Below are 17,990 nucleotides of genomic sequence, written 5' to 3' on the forward strand. Positions count from 1 at the left end.
CTTGTTGCATTAACTAGGAGGAGCAGTCCCTACCCATCACCAGCCCCCAAATGGCATTTTACAAGTTAGCTAGTTAATGTAGCAATTAGTGCATACTAACCATTAGCGCATGTTAAAAAGCTGCTGTAAACAGCTAATTGATGGATTGATTAATTGCCGTCAAGTTGAAGCTGACTCCTGGTGACCATATAGATTAGCTTTCTCCAGAATGGCCTGTCTTCTGTTTAAGTGCAGAGGCATGTTGTGATTGTGTCAATTCACCTTATTGCTGATCTTCCACATACCTCTTTTTCCTTTAGCTTGTCCCAGCACAGCTGCTTTTTCTAGGAACTCTGGCTATTTTTTTTTTTTGTTACATTTGTACCCCGTGCTTTCCCACTCATGGCAGGCTCAATGCGGCTTACATATTATATACGGTACTTATTTGTACCTGGGGCAATGGAGGGTTAAGTGACTTGCCCAGAGTCTTTATGGCTGAAATGTGATATTTTCAGTATAGTCATGTGAGCTTTTATTTGGTCAAGGATCCATGTATTTGAATTCTTGGTTGTCCATAGTATTTGTAACAGTCGACTCCAGCACCACAACTCAAATGCTGTTTCTCTCCTGCCTTTTCACGTGTCTAATGCAGCTAAGTAAATAGAGCCCTTAATGTTGGACAGTAGGATCTGAATTGAACTAAAGGGATGGGAAGTTACAAATTTAGGGCCCTATATAGCACAATCCAATATTAATATCAATGTGGAAATTAATATATGCAAACAGATTGGCTTTATTAGGTGGACAAAAATCCGCATATCTCCTGATATTGCATATTCTATGCAGTTACACAGGTAAGCTACAACTGAAACCTCAATCCCTTGCTATTGGGGCTTCATTATACCTTCATTTCCCTTGTAAAAGCCTGAGGGGAAAATTATTAACATGGGCTACCATTAAGAAGGGTTATTTTACAGTTAACCCCAGTTATTAGTAACTGTGGCCATGGGAGGTGCGTGGATGAGTCAGGGGCGTTGCTAAAATTTGTGCTCAGTGTTATAAAATACTGGGGTTGAGCGCCGGGAATTACACCTGGTGATTTCAGGAGATGTAAGTCCTGGTGCTGAAATTTGGGCCCTATGCTAAAATAGCACAAGTTTGTGGTAAAATTACACATCTTAACGGTAGTCCTCGTTGATAACTACTCCTCTTATTGGCTAATATGTGTTTCTGGATCCTCTGCCGCTGTCACCTACATGTACAGTACAGTAGGTTTTTGGTGGGTTTTGGAGGACTCACACTTTCCACCACAAGTGTAACAGTTAGAGTGGGATGTGGGTCTGGGTTCCCTTCATCATAGTGCACAGCACTGACCATTAGGCTACTCCAGGGACCTGCTTGCTGCTCTAATAAGACTGGCCATAACATCTGAAGCTGTCATAGAGGCTGGTATGTGGGAGGAGGTCGGTATCCACCGGAAGAGTAAGGGGGAGGGAAGGTTATGCCTTAATCTCTCCAGTGGTCATCTCATCATTTAAGGCATTTTTTTTATAACTTACATAAGTATTGCCATACTGGGAAAGAGCAAAGGTCCATCGAGCCCAGCATCCTGTTAACAACAGTAGCCAATCCGGGTCACAAATACCTGGCAAGATCCAAAAAATGTACAAAACATTTTATACTGCTTATCCCAGAAATAGTGGATTTTCCCCAAGTCCATTTAATAACGGTCTATGGACTTTTCCTTTAGGAAGCTGTCCAAATCTTTTTTAAACTCTGCTAAGCTAACCACCTTTACCACATTCTCTGGCAACGAATTCCAGAGTTTAATTACACGTTGAGTGAAGAAAGCTTTTCTCCGATTCATTTTAAATGTACTACATTGTAGTTTCATCGCATGCCCCCTAGTCCTAGTATTTTTGGAAAGCGTGAATAGATGCTTCACATCTACCCGTTCAACTCCACTCATTATTTTATAGACCTCTATTGAAACAGTCTAGACCAAAACCTCTAACTTGTAGCCCCGAATGTTTTGGCTTTTTCCATTATGGCTGAAAATCGTCCAGGTTTTGGGAACGCCCACACCCCCAACATGCCCCCCCTTGTGATTTGGATGCACTGCAGAGAAAAACATCTTGAATCCGAGTATTGAAAATCATGATTTGGATGTTTTTTCCTGAGAAAAACATCCAAATGACATTTTGTGCCATTTTGGAGACATTTTTCTCTTTTGAAAATCAGCCACATGGGCTACTAATAGGGTTGTTGATTTACAAGAGCATATTTGGTTCGTTAGCACGCCTTAAAACTATAGCATTGGCAAACAAATATGTAAAATGGATGTCGTGCACCAACCCTTTAGTAAAAGGGTCGCTATTAGTACTAATTGGCTCCTTAGCCAATTTAATTGGGTGCACATCTTGGATCGGCGTCCAGTTATGGGCGCCATATGTAGAATCTTTATCTGTCGTCATTTACTATGTTACTAGTGGGCTCATTTTCGAAAGAGGACGTCCATCTTTCGACATAAATCGGAAGATGGACGTCCTTTTCCCAGGGACGTCCAAATCGGTATAATCGAAACCCGATTTAGGACGTCTCCAACTGCACTCCGTCGCAAGAATGGCCAAAGTTCAAGGGGGTGTGTCAGAGGCATAGCAAAGGTGGGACTTGGGCATGCCTAACACTTGGACGTCCTTGACCCATAATCGAAAAAAACAAGGTCGTCCCTGACGAACACTTGGACATTTTCACCCAGACCTGTTTTTCTTATGACTAAGGCACTAAAAGGTGGTCGAAATGACCAGATGACCACCGAAGAGACTCGGGGATGACCTCCCGTTACTCCCCCAGTGGTCACTAATCCCCTCCCACCCTCAAAAAACATTTCGTGCCAGCCTCTATGCCAGAATCAGATGTCATACTCAGGTCCATGACAGCACATGCAGGTCCCTGGAGCAGTTTCGTAGTAGGTGCAGTGCACTTCAGACAGATGGACCCAGGCCAATACCCCCCCTACCTGTTACATTTGTGGAGGAAACAGCGAGCCCTCCAAAACCTACCACAAACCCACTGTACCCACATCTAGGTGCCCCCCTCACCCATAAGGGCTATGATAGTGGTGTACAGTTGTGGGTAGTGGGTTTTGGGGGGCTCAGCACACAAGGTAAGGGAGCTATGTTCCTGGGAGCAATTTATGAAGTCCACTGCAGTGCTCCCTAGGGTGCCTGGTTGGTGTCCTGGCATGTGAGGGGGACCAGTGCACTAGAAATGCTGGCTCCTCCCATGACCAAATGGCTTGCATTAGGATGTTTTTGACATGGACGTCTTTGGTTTTGAAAATCGCTGAAAGTCAGAAATGTCCTTGTCTAGGGACGACCAAATTTAGGGTCGTCCAAATTTAAGAATTTTGACATCTCTGACGCAGTGGCGTAGCGGGGGGCTGCCACCCGGGGCGGTTCGCCGTTGCACCCCCCCCCCCCCGGGTGCAGCACGATGACACCCCCCCGACCAGCTCCTGCACCCTACCTTTAAAAAGAATATCGGAAGGTGAGGCGCAGCGCCTCGCGCCTGCCCTGCACGTAAAAGAAATGTGGACCGTTGGGCCTTCTCTCGCTCTGTCTGTCCCGCCCTTGCGGGAATAGGAAGTTATGTCAGTGGAGGGCGGGACAGATAGACCGAGGGAAGACCCGATGGTCCACATTTCTTTTACGTGCAGGGCAGGTGCGAGGCGCTGCGCCTCGCCTCCCGATGTTCTTTTTAAAGGTAGGGTGCGGGAGCTGGTGGGGGGGGGTGTCGATTCGCCGATGGGGGGGAGCTGGCAGGGAGCACCCCCCCCCCTGAGCTGACACCCGGGGCGGACCGCCCCTCCCGCCCTCCCCCCTTGCTACGCCACTGCTTTGACGGTATTTTCTAAATGAAAGATGGACGTCTATCTTGTTTCGAAAATATGGGTTTCCCCCGCACCTGGATTTTGCCGTTTTGCAAGGACGTCCAAATCACAACTTGGATGTCCCTTTCGAAAATGCCCTTCTGTGTAATCTGGGGGAATATGTGTATGTGAACTAACTGCACCCAAACTCTGCCCCTGCGCATGCCCACCAGCAAATGAAGCATCCTCATATTATGATGTGTACATTTATGGCAGTCGGTATAAGAGATCATCTACACATGTGAGGCCACATATGTGTGGCAATGACTTTATAAGATTACCGCCAAAATGTAACGTATAGCATTAGAGATTAAGACCCAACATGGTTCTGTTTCATCGTTATGACTGTATCAGGGTGTTACGTCTGTATACATGTGCATGGAAAAAAGGGTTGATATGATCAATACTCAAGAACTCACAGAAAAAAATGAGAAAACGGACAAAAAGAATGGAAAATAGGGGTAGGGGTGGGTGCAGGGGAGGACAGGGAAAGGAGGAAAATGGATACAGAAATATAAACTATATTATCAGCCACATTTTAGACAGTAGGAATCGAGACGTGCAGGTCAGTGTGTCTCAAATTTCACCAGTATTTTGGAACAGAATCTGCCAACCTAGAGGCTGTTCTGAAATATAGGAGAAATGGATGTTTATGCGCTGGGTGCATTCAGCATAAACATCCATTTTTGAAAAACAAACATAATATTGACAGGATCAAAATCAGCACATAACTGGTTATGACCTTAGAAATATAATTGGGTATTATCCCGACACTGTCACAGTGACCGGTTTCCCTTGCCAGTTTGGCATTTGTGGGAGACAAAAACCACAGGGGGATTAAAGAGACAATGCTCCCTAATCACTCCAGTGGAGTGCTGCTCATAAATAGCTGTTTATCCAATCCTAAATGTAACAGGTATAATTCCTGACATCGATCTTTTAGGCCATAGACATGTAGGGGGAAATTCAAGTGGCGTTTGGGCTTTGTCATGTTAATTGGCCCTTAACACGACCTGAACAGCCCTAGCTCTGCCTGACCTAAAACACTGCGGCGATAAATAGATCGCCGTGGGTTAGGTAGTAATCAGATCTGCACATGGGAAATGTATGCTAACGAATATTTTATTTTTTCAGTGGAGGGGGGCATGTTGGGGTGGCCTGGGTGAGAGTGGCCATTTCTACCATGATTGGTTAGCACAGCTACATTACCATGCACTAAGCACAGGATTACCCTGTGGACCCATACTGCCTGCAAAATAAGTGTTGGTTAAGCACTTGCATGCTAATTTCTTTTAATGGACATGTGCTAATTGCAACATTAGTGCATCACCATTAATTGGAAAAAATGGAGGACTGTCCATTTTGCTACCGCAGTAAAAATGGCCTTAGCGTGCAGAGAAAACCCATGTAAAGGAGCACAAAGGCCATTTTCTAACACAGCTTAGTAAAAAGACCCCTTAGATTGTGAAGCCTCCAGGGACAGAATACCTCTGAGATACCTGAATGTAACTCACCTTGAGCCACAACTGAAAAAGGCATGAGCCAAATCCCCAAATCCCTTCCCTTTCCCTTTATGCCTAGCTGTTATTCTATTAAATTCATAACAGTGAGCTACAGTGGGCTGTTTGTGTTGTAAATGTTTGATGTGCCCACTCTTCTGTAGGTCAAGGATTAAAAGTCTCCAATAAAACCTGAGTGTACATCCTACATCTGCGAAGCCATTGCCTGACTGCTATAGGTGTAAAGCTCTTTTAAATTAAGTTGTACACAGTTTTTACAAGTCAGTGATATACTCTTTTGCATATCAGAACAATATAGTCCGTAATCCGATTTATTTGACAAAAAAAACCCCCAAACCTCCTTTTGATTCTTACTTTGCTACCTTTGAGTCTTGAATATACTTACCTGGTTTCTAGCGGTGCTGTAAGCAATACTGAAATGTTCGTGAGTTTCATTCCCTATAGTGAAATGTTTTTCTTTAATTCCTCTGAAATTATCATTAGCTATTTTGGCCTGCAGCTGCACTGCACTCGGAATCAATATCCTTTCCAAAAGAGGGTGTCCTGTAAATTGCCTAGCCTGCATGTGCATGCCTACTTTGGCTGCATTACTGCAGCAGAGGTTGGGTAGCCTACTTTCCTGGGAAACCTATAGGCAAGTCCATCTGTTTCTTTTCAAGGTATTTTGAGCAGACTGCTCTGCCGCTGCTGTAATTCAGACAGACAGATTTCTGTTCTGTGTCCCCGAATGCTGTCTTGCATTCTACTCCGTCGAGATTAACCTCTCTCTGCGGGGAATTCTGTTTTTGTTTCAAGATTTCCCCCTTTCCATTATATAGTACAGCCTTCCCATTTCAGCTTGCTCGAGCAGAAAGATCTTCTGAATTCACTTGCTAAACGAGCCTGGCCTGACTGCAAACAGCATCCGTTTTTGCTAGAGACATGCTAAGGAGCTGCAGGTGAATCTGTCCGGAAAAAGCAGCACAGCGAAACGGTAAGGTGGCAGCATTCTATTAAAATCTTGGAGGCATTTCATGGTGGAGCCTCCTGTTAATTTACAATCCTTGCTACCACAGGCTTGCCACAAGTTGATCATAGCACGGCTTCTGTGTGCATGTCCATCTATGAATGCTTTGCATGAAAGATCGATGTATGTGTTTTTCATCCCTGAATACCACATGAGGCTACTCTGTGCATGGTCCTAGAGGTATCACCTGAAGCTTCTAAGCATCAGTTATATATATATATATATATATATATATATATATATATATATATATATATGTGTGTGTGTGTGTGTGCCTTTTTATGCATACAACTTGAGGTATAAAATCTATTTTCTGATGTGATTGCATGCTTCAGTTACAGTCTTATACATTTTCATGTTGAAAGATATACAGTTTTATCACTGTCTGCTTCTCTGGGATTCATTAACAAGAGTAATAAGGGTGCAATAGATCTATTCTTCATGTTTGGGTATCAAAATAACTAAATATTCCAGGGTATGAATGGTGAAAATGGTTGCATGATATGTACCATGATGAAATGAACTTCGCATGTATGAAACGCACAGCTCCCTTACTTACAAAACCCGATTGAGGTCAGTGTGTGTTTTCTTGCAGCATGGCAAATGTGGTTATTGCGTTTCGTAATATGGAGTGCTATAGTCATTGAAACGGATGTTCTTGAAATGCCTGGCAGTAGTGGAATAGTATTTTTAGATCTTAATGAAATACTTCATTGTGCCTTAAAGCGGCTGCATCTTACTCACAAATTAAAAAAAAACAACCCCTTATCTGCATGGTTTACACAGAAGACAAACTGCAGATGAAAAAAGGGTTGCTTGTTGTGATTTGGTTAATAGCAAATGAGATTTTTTTTGAACTTGTGAAGGTCTTAGGTAAAATGAGATTTAATGGAGCATGGAAGTGAGCCATTTTTCCATTAATCGTTACATTAACATTCCCTTTAATAACATATACGAAAGATATATATATATATTCAGATACTTATATGTGTATTACTTTATATTTTTTGGCCCACTTTATGAATTAAAAAAGCCCATAGTAAAGTTCTTTACTTGTGAACATTGTTGCTTTATATTTAACTTTACACACAGCAGAACCAGGTATATTTTGAAACACGCAGTACATTACTTTACTCGCGTAGCAGGAATCTTCAGGTTTTCATTTTTTGTGATGTGAGTAATTTCTTATTGTTAAGAAAGATGTCTGTGCAGAAAATAACTTTTAGCATGACTGATTTAGTGGACTGATAGGATTTTATGGTACGACTGACTATAGCTGGAGTCTTTACACCAGAACCTGGAGTCCTGCAGCTCCATGTAATGATAGAGAAGGAACTATGGCAATAATTGTTGGCACTGTTTTAAGCCCTAAAACTCCATATGATTGAGTTAATAGTTTAGATGTAAATGTTGCCTTTCAGGAGAACTGCTGTTATGTGCTGTGACACACCACGCCATGTCGGCCTCCTCTGATCACTCAGCTTAATTTGGCTTAGGTCATGCACCTTACCCCAGTTCCTTGCTTCCTATTTCTCGTTAGGCTTGTCTCTTTCTCTGTCATTCTCCAGGCTCTTAAGCAGTGGCAGCCCTACCATTAGGCCAACTGAGGCGGGGGAGGCCTCAGGCGGTACTCTCCCCATCCCTCCTCAGCTCTCTTCCCCATGTTTACCTTATTTTTTTCTTTTCCAAAAGGCGGCAGCGATTCCCATAGGCTGCCCTGCCGCAGGGCCACTGGCACGGGCCTCTTCTCCCTACTGCGTATGCCTCTTGATGTAACTTCCTGTTTCCTCAGAGGTGGGATGCAGTAGAGCAAAGAGGCCGGTGCCAGTGGCACTGTGACAGGGCAGCCTATGGGAATCGCTGCCACGTCCGCCTGTTGGAAAAGAAAAAATAAGGTAAACTTGGGGAAGATGGTTGAGGAGGGAAGGGGGGAGGTGCCAGACTGGGGGTGGGTGGGTGGGGGTGGCATCTCATCCCTGCCTCAGACGGCAGATTGCCTTGGGCCGCCCCCTGCTCTTAAGCATTCCATCAACTCTTCTTGCCTCCAACCCAGTTAATTGCCGTTATAGAATTAGTGTTCAGTGCACTGTATCTAGTTGCCTAACTTGTAGCCCATAATTGCAGAATTGCCCCCATAGGCCCTTATGTGCATCTACTTGCTCTCTTAAACTAGTTATCCCCTTTCAAAATTGTCCTCAGGAGGTAAGTCTACACAGGAAAATAGGCATCTCTTTCCTTTATAGAATACCTGTGTAACTGGGTATATACATACATACGTAGTTGGCACCAAGTATTTACGATGGTCAAAGAACTGGCGTGTTTAAGCTTAAATGCTAGAGATATGTTTATATGTGTTCATGCTTAAGTGCTAGAGCGATGCTTGTAATGTACAGTCTTCTATAAGTTATATACATGTGTGATTCCTGCCCAAACCCTGCCCAGCTCCACCTCTGTGTATGCAACGTGTAAAATAAACACTTTCTAAGATACACATTTATATAGAATTTTGGCATATATGTGCGTATGTGCCATTATTCTAAACATGTGCCTAAATATTAGCGCCCGTCTTACAGAATTACCCCTTATTGCCTAAGGTACAAAACTTATATCTGCATGTGGAGGGGCATAATCGAAAGGGGCGCCCAAGTTTTGCTGAGGAAGGAGGGGTGGGGAAACCCATATTATCAAAACAAGATGGACGTCCAAATCTTGAAATTTAAGTCGTCCTTAGAGATAGTCGTCCCTAGACTTGGTCGTTTCTGATTTTCAGCGATAATGGAAACCAAGGACGCCCATCTTAGAAACGACCAAATGCAAGCCCTTTGGTCATGGGAGGAGCCAGCATTTGTAGTGCACTGGTCCCCCTGACATGCCAGGACACCAACCGGGCACCCTAGGGGGCACTGCAGTGGACTTCATTAATTGCTCCCAGGAGCATAGCTCCCTTACCTTGTGTGCTGAGCCCCCCACCCCCCCCCAGAACCCACTACCCACAACTGTACACCACTATCATAGCCCTTATAGGTGAAGGGGGGCACCTAGATGTGGGTACAGTGGGTTTGTGGTGGGTTTTGGAGGGCTCACATTTACCACAACAAGTGTAACAGGTGGGGGGGAGGGCCTGGGTCCGCCTGCCTGAAGTACACTGCACCCACTAAAACTGCTCCAGGGACCTGCATAATTTTTTTTTCCCTCCAAGGGATGTTGATTGTCATGTTGAGTTAATTTTACAAAGGTTTTTCCATATGCAAAGCATCTCTTACACCCAGATAAAGGACTTTTCTAAAACTGAGGGATATATATGCATATGTAAAAGTACAATAACCTGTGTACTTATACACAATGTGTGCATATATTTCATAAAATACTCACATGCATGCATAAAGTACATGCACACATTTATACGTGCCTCAAGGCATGTGCAAATTTCTGTGTTTGAATTTGAATGCTGTTGGGCTGGTTCTGGATGCTTATTTTAGAGTGATTGAGGGATCCAGTTGGCAACTTAGGGGGATTTCCTTGATGTAGCCTGGTGGGCGAAACATGTCAGATGTATTCCCCTCACTGACTGAGAGAGATGTTAAAAATCTTTATTATAAGATGAGTACTTTTTGTTTTGTATCAAAGGAGAATTAAGTAAAAGCTATAAAAGCCGAGATTGGGAGGCGGGGCTGGTGTTTGGGAGGTGGGGCTAGTGGTGGGCAAGACTTCTACGGTCTGTGTCCTGAAAATGGCAGATACAAATCAAGGTAAGGTACACACAAGAAGTAGCACATATGGGTTTATCTTGTTGGGCAGACTAGATGGACCATACTATGTTACTATGTATTTGCTATGAAAAATTCTACTGTAGATAAGAAATATTGATTAAGGGGGTCATTTACTAAGCCGCGGTAGCGTTTTTAGCTCACGGTAGAAATCAGGTGGTGGTAAACAGCGAGACACCCATTATATTCCTACGGGCATCTTGGTGTTTAACGCCAGCTGATTTCTACCGCAAGCTAAAAACGTTACTGCGGCTTAGTAAAAGACCCCCCTAAGGAATGCGGGGGACATGTGATGAGTTGGGTATGTAAAGCTTAAGGGTAATGAGTAATACCGCTGAGGTCCATGATAAAGTAGAGAGAGAAGAGCATGGCTTTGTATAGAATAGACATATTTTAGAAAAAGCTCGGGCCTGTGTTGCTGAAATAGTGCTCCCATTTAACACATAAGCTTCAGATAGGAGCAGTATTCATATATTTTTCTAGATATCCAGTTATAAAACTCTCCTTTGCTTGTGTCTTAAGAAATCATCATTCTCCTTTGGAGCTGTAGGATGTGATTTGTCAGAGATTATATTTATAGGCAGAGAATAGAAGAAATCTCTTGTTGAATTGAACTCTTATTGTTTCCTGTGAATTTACTGTTAGAAGGGTCCTTGAGAAGCCACCAGCTCAGCAAGAACCTTCACAGATGTACAGAAACAGCATAAAATTCATTGCCCTTTAAATACTTTATGTCAGTGTCTTTTATTTCTATTCAAATCATGTTCTCTTCTACTTTTTTTCCTGCTCAAGAATCTCACAGTGCTGCTGGAGATTACGGACCAACTGTTAAGCGTCTTTTTTTTTTTTTGCCATTTTTAAAGACAGTATTTATTTTTATTGGTTAGTTTGTAAAGCACTTTGAATGACTGCGCCAGGAATGCAGCATAACATTTTTTGCACCTAAATAAAGATAATCATTTGCTGATACTACTTGTGAATGCATCATGTGAACTAGTGCTTTAAAAACAGAGCAGTGTTGTTCAACTCTGCAACTGCTCAGAGCCTGTAGTGCAAAGTGTCGTGCTGGTGAAGATCAGCTGCTATCACGTGAAAAAAGATCTTTGTATTCACTCTCGCAAAGAGTTCTCTTACTTTGAAGGACGTGATTAAAATTAATTTATCTCCAATATCACTCTGAATAATTTAATTTTAGTAAAGCTTATTAACTTTTGGAAAAAAGAAAGTTCCAAAATTGATGCTATGAGTTTGTCTTTAGGTGACTTTTTCCCTTTTTGCTCTCTGAATATGGTCTCCAAGTGATATTCCTTATCAGACAGTATTAGCGGAGAGTAATTTTATAACAGATCATTTAGGTTGGAAGGCCAAATAGCTGCTTATTTGAGGCTATTCTGTAAAGACACATGGCGGGATGTCCAGGTCAGAATGGAGACATCTACATCAGAACATCCTAAATGGATGTCCATCTCGCATATAATTTCGAACAGGAAATATGTCAAGGTTTCCTGTTCAAAAATACGTGAGATAGACGTCTATGTGCTGGAGACATCCAGCATGAACAGCCATTTTACAAACTGGAACGTCCAAATTATGAATAGGAGAAAACAAGGGACATGGGCGTCTGGCAGCATTCTTAGAAAATGGCCACACAGACATCCCTGCAGAGCAGAGGGGCAGCCTAGTGGTTAGTGCAGTAGACTGTAAACCAAGAGGGGCATAATCGAAAGGCACCGGCGAAATAGCTGGCCGGCCATCTCTGGCACCAGCGCCGCAAGCAGATGGAGCCAACCGTATTTTCGAAAAAGATGGCCGGCCATCTTTTTCTTTGATAATACGGTTGGGCCTGGCCAAATGTCAGAGTTTGCTGGGGTTGAGATGGCCGGCCTTGGTTTTCAGCCATAATGGAAAAAAATGCCGGCGATCTCAAACCCGGTGAAATCCAAGGCATTTGGTCGTGGGAGGAACCAGCATTTGTAGTGCACTGGTCCCCCTGACATGCCAGGACACCAACCGGGCACCCTCGGGGGCACTTCTAAAAATTAAAAAAAAAATAGCTCCCTTCCCTTGGCTGTTTAGCCCCCAACCCCCCCCCCCCCCAAACCCACTCCCCACAACTCTACACCATTACCATAGCCCTAAGGGGTGAAGGGGGTCACCTACATGTAGGTACAGTGGGTTTTGGGTGGGTTTTGTGGAACAGGTAGGGGGGATGGGCCTGGGCCCACCTGTCTGAAGTGCACTGCACCCACTACAAACTGCTCCAGGGACTTGCATACTGCTGTCAGGGAGCTGGGTATGACATTTGGGTGGGAGGGGTTTATTGACCACTGGGGGAGTAAGGGGAGCTCATCCCCGATTCCCTCCCGTGGTCATTTGGTCAGTTGGGGCCCCTTTTTGAAGCTTGATCGTGAAAAAATAGGGACCAAGTAAAGCCGGCGAAATGCTCGTCAAGCCTGGCTTTTTTTTTTCCATTATCAGGTGAAGCCGGCCATCTCGTGAGCACGCCCCTGTCCCACCTCCGTCCTGCCTTCACTACCCTACCGACACTCCCCCTTGATGTTTTGCCGGCTCCGCAACGGAAAGCAGTTGAACCCGGCCAAAATCGGTTTTCGATTATACCGATTTGGTTGGGTTCAGGAGATCGCCGGCCATCTCCCAATTTGTGTCGGAAGATGGCCGGCGATCACTTTCGAAAATAAGCCTGCAAGGGACCCAGGTTTAAATCCCACTTCAACTCTTTCATTTTGTAATTGTGAGCCCTCCTGAAATAGAAAAATACCTACTGTACTTGAATGTTCACCACTTCAATAGTCTTCAGGTTTGCAGGTGGCTTATATATTTAGGTATAGTAGGTGTTTTTCTGTTTCCGGAGGGCACAGTATTTATTTATTTATTTATGGCACTTGTATCCCGCATCATCCCAGACAAGTTCGGGTTCAGTGTGGCTTACATCAAACTTTGATATGTTGCTGACTACTTGAAATGTTATAAATTGTTGAAGGAGGGGGGCAGCAACCACTGGGGGATTAAGGAGGGGTCATGCCTTAATCCCTCCAGTGGCCATCTGCCAATCAGAGCAGCTTTTTATACCCTAGACATGATTGAAACAGGTCTAACTAAGGACATCCTTATTTTTAGACTTGGACGTTTCCTTCCCTTTGGTTATCACTATTGGATGTCTTGTTTTTGTGTCCTCCCCAGGCATGCCAGAAACACACCCACAGCACTGGAGATGTGGCCATGTTGGGAGTGGCATGGGCCGGTTAAGGGCATTGCAGAAATGTTGGTGTCGGGCGTAGCCAGACTTCGGCGGGAGGGGGGGGGTCCAGAGCCTGACGTGAGGGGGCACATTTTAGTCCCACACCCGTCACCGCCGACCCCTCCACCATTGTCGACCCCCCCCACCATTGTTGACCCTCCCGCCGCCGCCGCCAGCAGCACCACCACCAACTTTGACCCCTCCTTGCCGACGACCCTCTTGACCCCCCCCCCTCCCGCTGCCAACCTTCCGCCGCCATCGCCTACCTTTGCTGGTGGGGGACCCCAACCGTGCGCTGGAAGAAGAGGACCTCGGCTGGTGGGGGTTGGGGTCCCCTGCCAGCAAAGGTAGGCGATGGCGATGGCGGGTTGGCGGCGGGAGGGGGGTCGAGAGGGTCATCGGAATGGGGGTCTAGGGCCAAATCTACAGGGGGCCCAGGCCCCTGTGGCCCCACGTAGCTACGCCACTGGTTGGTGTAGTGTTATAGGATATTGGGGTTACATGCCCAACTTGCACACCAGGTCTCATCAGGCATAAGGTTTCCTGCCCAAAGTTGAGGACCCAGATTGCCATTTATAGAATAACATTTAGCATGGATTTTCCTGGCATCAAATTTGAGCACCATTTACCGAATCTGGGCCCTACATGTGGGCAAATCATGGGTGTGTCTTTCATTTACGTGCAACTGACCTATACTGGTTTATCCTAGTATTCTATAGAATTGCCACCATAGTTTTTCCTGGGATAAGTTTCAAAGCGCAAGTATGCACGTACTCTCCCTTTGAAGATCTGAGAGAGTCCTGATAGAGCAGAGAATGCGCATACGGTTCACTAGTGCAAGCAGCGAAGACATTAACCACAAAGTGCTCTTTGAAAACCAAACAAAAATAAAACCCAGCTATCACTTTTGATTCTTTACATTTAATATAATTGGTCTCATGTCAGTGCACTTGGGACTAAATTGTACAAATGGTGCCGAAATTTGGGCACCAAAAAATAAATAAGTGCTAACCCCCTAAGTCTATAAAAAGCGCTACAAAATGCCCACGCACATTTTAATTGAATAATGAGCTAATTAGTGCCAATAATTAGCTTTTTCACAAGCAATTATTGGTACTAAGTAGAGTCAATTATTATTATTATGTGTTTATCCCACATTTTCCCACCTATTTGCAGGCTCAATGTAGCTTACATTATGCCGTAATGGCGATCGCCATTTCCGGAATGAGAAATACAGAGTGGTATTGCATTAAAGTTCATAAGTGATAAAGTAGATTAAGCAGTCAGGTATGGAGAGTTCATTGCCGGAATGAGAAATAAAGTGGTATTGCGTTAAAGTTCATTAGTGACAAGGTATATAAGCATGTACGTACATAAATTTAGGCATGAGCCCAAGGTGGGGGGGGGGGGGGGGGTACATTTTGGTCACTGACCCGCTGCCACCCCACCACCACCGCCTCGCCACCCTGCCGCTCCCCACCCACTGCCACCGTTGTACATCTTGGCTGGCGGGGATTGGGGACCCCCGCCAGCTGAAACAACGCTACCACAAATACCTTGGCTAGCAGGGGTCCTCAACCCCTGCCAGCTGAAGACTTCATCCAGCGATGGTCTCCGGGGCCACCGTGTTGCCTGCCCTGCTCTCGCTTCCCCTCACATCCGGCATGCTTCTTTTAGTGAACTGAGCATGCTCAGTTTCACTAAAAGGAGTGTGCCTGATGTGAGGGGAAGAGAGAGCAGGGCAGGCAATGCGGCAGTGCCGCCGTGGACCAGCGTTGGACAAAGTCTTCAGCTGGTGGGGGTTGGAGACCCCCGCCAGCCAACCAGGGGCCCAGAGCCAATATTGGGGGGGGGGGGGGGTCCCGTGGTCCCACGTAGCTATGCCACTGCTTAAAATGTTTTGGATATTGGGTGGAGAGATGATATCAACAGATAAAGACAAATTGGTGCTGTGCTGTCACTAGCTGTTAGCTGTGTCCTTCCCTCCCTCCTGTTAAGGTTCGTTTGTGTCTGACGCATGCAGAAAGCCTGTACCACCCTCTCATAGGTTTAAGGGCAGGTTAATATATTTTATTTTGAATTAACCGTATTTTTCATACCGGTAACTCAAATATGAAACACGTTGGCTTGGTTCCAAAACATTACTTACTAGCTTGCTCTTTGCATAGAGTGCAATTTTATTTCATTAAGTGCTTTGTAGCTCTGGTCTTCATTTTTTTTTTTTTTTTTTTGCATGAAATACTAGGACTTTTGGCTAGTGATGTAGTGCTTGATTTTCTTTCTATTAGATGTAGGTCCTTTGGCTTAACCTTTGTGGGCTTGAAAACATTAATGCAGGGATACGTTTAGCTAAGGCTGGGAATGCAGGAGTAGTGGGGGTGGGGGGGGGGGGTCTTTTGTTTGTAAGATTTTCTTTTATTCCACTTCCTTCCTTTCCATCAGACCTCCTACCATTGAGAAATCTTAGAAAAAGATTGGTTTGGTAGACCTTTCAAATCTTCGGGCCTGATATTCAGTGACTGTGGCTGCTGGATAATGTGAAGCCCCAGCAGTGATATTATGAGTTTAAATAGTGCTGCTTTATATGCATGTCAGTGGTGACTGAGTCCATAAATATCGACTCCATTGTTTTATTTTTTTTATAGCCAAGTGGCAGAATCTAATGCTTAACTCTGTCTGAAGTGAATGATTTGGTGCACCAATTTGCTGGTAATACTAGTACTCAACACAAGCTAACTACAATACAATAAAACAGTAAATCATTAAATATATATCAAATTATAAATATGTCATAGTATAATACAGTGCGTTTTTTTCTAGCAAAAAAGGCGCCGATACTCAAATGCTAGGCCACCCTTCAGGGGTGGGGTGATCACTGAGGGACCCACCCCACAACAGCCAGGCCCCCTACAACCAGTCACAGAATCTACAACAAGGCAGAATTGGTGTGTAGACCCTGAGCTCTTCCATTAAAACTTGGGGTCCATGGGTCAATTTTAGCAGACAATGGAAAAGGTGCCGGTACTCAGTACCCCCAAATACCCCCTCAAAAAAAGCCCTGGTATAATACAATATCAAATTAAGTTGATATAATGTAACTAAGGGGTTAAAAGAGAGAGAAGGGAAAGGGAAAAGAGGGAAAAATGTTAATACTCACCTGGGGGGAGCTCTGGGTGCTGCAGGTACAGGCAGAACGGGTTCGGGAGGTTTCTGGGCTGTTCTGGGGCCCTGGGGGCTGTCCTGGTGGGTCAGTGGCATTGCAAGGGTCAGTGCCACAGTTTTGGATGGCCGTGAGTTTTTGGGGCCGATGTCAGGCCCGTTTTAGAGCGGGGGGGGGGGGGGGGGGGGGGGGTTGAAGGGTTTTCGGTTGAGCCGGGGCGGTGCCAATTGGGCAGCGCTAAATTTTTTTAGACTCCCGGGAATGAGTGGGCACGTTCCCGGGAGTAAGGAGGTGCCCTGGGCAGTGCTAGCGGTTGCGGGCCTGTTCCCGCGATTTTCGGGTGGGCCGGAGGTCTTGGGGCCGGAAGCGGGAGGTGTCTGACTGGTGTTCTCCGCATTGAAGCGGGACGCCGAAGAAGCAGGAAAGCCAGGGTTTGGGATGGAGAGGGCCCCGGGATGCAGCCAGTGCAGGGAGGAGGCGAGAGGAAGACATCGCGAGTGCCTGTGAGCGTGTGCGCGCGTGCACGCTCACATGCACGAACCGGGGTGTGCGCCGGACCGGTGCTCCGTTTAGGCCCAAGTCGGGGCCTAAATTTTCGGACGGAGCTCCGAGGGTTTTTTGTTTTTTCCGATTTTTGGCTCCGTTTTTGGACTGGGACCAGTGGGATCGGAACCAATGGCAGGCGTTTGGTGAGGGGAAAATCCTGGATAAGGTAAGGGGTCTTTTGACCCAGAATTTTAATTTATTTATTTTTAAATGGTGTAAATTGTGTTTTTTATTTTAAAAAAAATCAGGGGTTTATCGGATTTTAATTTTTTTTTGCATATTTGGGTTCGAGATATTTTTCTTGATTTTTCTGTCAGATTAGTTTTTGATTTTTAATTTTTTAAAGGGGTCTTTTGGAGGGCTGTTGGTTTTAAGGGGTTAATTGCTGTTTAAATTTTTAATTTCGATGTAGTAGGTAGAATGTGGCTTGATTGAATTTTTGAGGTGAGTTTTGAAATTTGTGGGGAATTTTAAAAGGGGTTTTGGGGGAAAACGTTGGGGCAGGTATTTTAAAGGGTTAAATTTAAATTTTGAAGGTATAGCTAGGTAGGGGATAAAATGTTTAGTGGGTATGGGAATTTTGGGGTGGTTGGGTTAATATTTTATTGGGTTTTCATTTTAATTATTGATTTTCCCATTAATTTCTATGGGAAATCAATAATTAAAATGGAGATTTAGCAGTGCTGCTCCGAATTCCGCTGGTCAACATTGAAGTTTGGAATTTTGAGGGAAGTACCTGATTGGCTGGGGGGTGGCCGGAATGCTGCCGGAGGTTCCGTGTCCTAGGAGACGGAGTCTCTGGCAGTTGGCAGAAGGAGTTGG

At 44.8% G+C, this 17,990-nt stretch overlaps 1 protein-coding gene across 4 annotated transcripts in view; it reads left to right on the forward strand.

Moving 5' to 3' along the window:
• CDK14 (cyclin dependent kinase 14) overlaps positions 1 to 17,990 on the forward strand; it is an 857,524-nt gene that overhangs the window by 138,464 nt on the left and 701,070 nt on the right. Inside the window, exon 1 of one of the 4 annotated variants that reach the window (XM_030200105.1) lies at positions 6,346 to 6,403. The exons of the other annotated variants lie outside the window; for them this stretch is intronic. The gene's annotated coding sequence lies outside the window, so the exon portion shown is untranslated. Of the gene's footprint in view, positions 1 to 6,345; positions 6,404 to 17,990 lie in introns of those variants that run through there. 4 annotated transcript variants of the gene reach the window in all.

The sequence above is a fragment of the Microcaecilia unicolor genome, chromosome 1 (assembly GCF_901765095.1).
Source record: "Microcaecilia unicolor chromosome 1, aMicUni1.1, whole genome shotgun sequence".
Classification (NCBI taxonomy): domain Eukaryota; kingdom Metazoa; phylum Chordata; class Amphibia; order Gymnophiona; family Siphonopidae; genus Microcaecilia; species Microcaecilia unicolor.